Source organism: Oratosquilla oratoria, chromosome 2, assembly GCF_046742065.1.
Source record: "Oratosquilla oratoria isolate Oo_2021 chromosome 2, ASM4674206v1, whole genome shotgun sequence".
In the NCBI taxonomy this organism is placed as follows: Eukaryota; Metazoa; Arthropoda; class Malacostraca; order Stomatopoda; family Squillidae; genus Oratosquilla; species Oratosquilla oratoria.
This window is the reverse complement of record NC_134778.1, coordinates 18,940,445-18,944,009: the sequence shown is the minus strand read 5'-3', so window position 1 is coordinate 18,944,009 and position 3,565 is coordinate 18,940,445.

Below are 3,565 nucleotides of genomic sequence, written 5' to 3'. Positions count from 1 at the left end.
CAGTGGTGTCGACACAATCACTCCTTCATACAATCTCCTCTTAGCAACCATTCCCAAATGTCTATTTCTCATTACACTTTTTAATCCACCAAGGCATTAATAAATTTGAAAACATACTATTTGGTTTCAATCTTTTACACAACAATTCACATTCTCTTTATAAATTTCTGTTCTGCTGTCTGCGATATCGTTTGAATTTATTTGAATTACTTCCATTATGTGCATTTCTAATGAGACAACATCAGGCATCAATGCTTTTACCATATTTAAATGTATCTATAATAGGGTATGATAACATTGGAGAGTTGAATTCCACAGTAATAAATATTCTGTTTAATTTGTGAAAATTAGCTGTTACAGATTCTGACATATAATTTCAAAATAAACAAAAGAAAAATATTTCGCATGAGGCAACTTTCGTCATCAACGGTTTTGCCTTGTTTAAATGTATTTATAATACAGTTAGAAAATACTGGAGAGTAAAAATCACCAGTAATTAATGTCGCAGGTTCATCTGAGAAAATGAGCTCTTTCAGATCAGGATATATAATTCCAAAATATAAAAAGAAACTTTTGATGGCATCTCTAGCATTCGAATCGATTCCAAAATTATAATAGATACAACGAATTGAATCATGAAAATTCATAATTGTTCCTGCAAATTAATCTAACAATAATAATTTGGATTCCAATATATATTTTCAATAAGAAAAGAAATATCGAATGTATTTCTTGTATTCTAATTTATATGATAATACCTTTAACTTCAAAGACTGGATGCACTCGGACACAAGGATCAAACCCATTAAAATATATACCCCCACATATTAGAATATATTTTTCTATAATCATACATACAAGCATATATGTATGCATGCATAGATGCTTACACGCACACATACATACATATATATACGCGCATATATACATACATACATAAATACATACGTACATACATACATACATACATACATACATACATACATACATACATACATACATATACATACATACATACATACATACATACATACATACATACATACATACATACATACATACATACATACATACATACATACATAAATACATACATACATACATACATACATACATACATACATACATACATACATACATACATACATACATACATACATACATACATACATACATACATACACAGAAAGGATTACAAAGGAGGAGTATGCAGACAGGAGACCTTTTGGTCCATAACTAGGTCGGATGCGAAAAAATTATAATAATGATAGATAAATGAAAATAATAATATAAATAATGATAACTACAATAAATAAGCAGATGAATTTATATGATAAAGAAATAGGTAATCAGTAAATAATAGTAAGTGAACAGATCTATTCTTACATACATATACAAAGGCTTTTTTTCCCTTTACACGGGAGGTAGCAAAAAAAAAAAAAAAAAAAAAAAAAAAAAAAAAAAAATATATATATATATATATATATATATATATATATATATATATATATATATATAGAATCCACTCCTACCCATTCCATCCCCTACATACTCCACTCCCCTCCACTCTCTTCCCTTCCTCTTATCTTGGTACCTCCTGGGTGACGGGTCATCCCTGCATATTGTCCACTGCACTGGGTTAGAAGCAGTGTCGCAAGACATAGCACATCCACAGCAAGGCCGCTTCATTAAATAGGCGACCGCTCTTTCCGTCCCCTCATACAGCAGAGGAGAAGACGGGGAGAAATCCCTTCGGGCTGCGTTAATTTATTTCTCACACTTACTCCTTCACCCCCTTCCATCCCCAACCCACTCCCCCTCATGCATCACAGCATCATCCAAACACATCCATTCTCCATTCACCCCTATCTTTTGTCTTCTCTCGTCCTTCCTCAACAGACATTCCCCAATGCCCCTTTTACCCTATCCATATCCATCCATCTCATCCTAGGTCGACCCTTCATGTTCACTCCTTCCACCTCTGCCTTCCACATCTCTTTTACTAGTCTTTCTTCACTCATTCTTTCCATGTGTCCAAACCTTCCCAATACTCTTTCATCAACCTTATCTCTCGACTACCTTTCCACCCCTGTTCTCCTCCTCACCTCCTCATTTCTCACCCTATCCAGCCTAGTACCCCCTATCATACTTCTCAGGCATTTCATCTCAAACACATTCAAACTCCTTCTCTCTTCCTCTCTTATGTTCCATGTTTCTGCCATGTACAGTGGTGTCGACACAATCACTCCTTCATACAATCTCCTCTTAGCAACCATTCCCAAATGTCTATTTCTCATTACACTTTTTAATCCACCAAGGCATTTACTCGCTTCTCTCAACTACATTCTACCTCCACCTCCACTCCTCCCTTTCCTGCCACATTTGGACCCAAGTATCTAAAACTATCCACTTCCTCCAGTCTCTCTCCCTTAATACTCACTTCCAGTCTGCTACCACTTTCTTCCCTTGTACATCTCATCACTATACATTTACCCACATTTATATTCACATTTCTTCTTCCGCACACCTCCCAAACTCTGTCACTAACTTTCTCAGCCCCTCCTCTGGACGGATAAATAATAATAAATAGTAATCATATAAATGATAATAAAGAAACAGACAAATAATGATAAACAAATAAACAAATAATATGAAATGAATGGCAGGCATTACAACATCTTGCTTAGGTGTTTATCTAAAAGAACCTTAAAGCTTCGAACTTAACTACATTACATTGCCTCTGCAGGAAGTTTATTCTATTCATTAACTACGCTTGGCGAAGTTGTTGCTGTCAACTTCCAAATTAAATTTATTTCCTGACAGTTTGAGACCATTATCTCTATTCTGATTCTCATTCAGTGTGAACATTTTGTCACTCTTGATGTTGACAATCCCCTTTAGAATCTTAAAAACCTGTGAAAAGTCACCTCTGAATCTACGCGTTTTTTTTTTCGTATGATTTTCGTATGATCTATTTTTTTTTGTTTTTAATCAGTTTTGTGGCTTTCCGTTATACATTTTCCATTCTGTTAATGTCCTTAATGAGATTCGGTGACCATACGGAAATAACATATTCCTAATGTGGACGAACTAACAATTTATATAGCTTGCTGACGAGAGATGAACTTTTGAAGTCAAAAGATCGCGCAATCAGTCCTAGAATCTTATCTGCTTTCTCAGAGGCTGAAATAGTGAATAGATGATTTGAGATCTTTATTGATAATTACGCAGATACTTTTCACTATCCACTTTTAACGAACTTCCAAATAACTTGTAATCGTACTTACTGTTATATTTACCTATGTGTATAACAATGCATACATATACATACATACATACATACATACATACATACATACATACATACATACATACATACATACATACATACATACATACATACATACATACATACATACATACATATATACATATATACATTCATACATACATACATACATACATACATACATACATACATACATACATACATACATACATACATACATACATACATACATACATACATACATACATACATATATACATACATACATACATACAT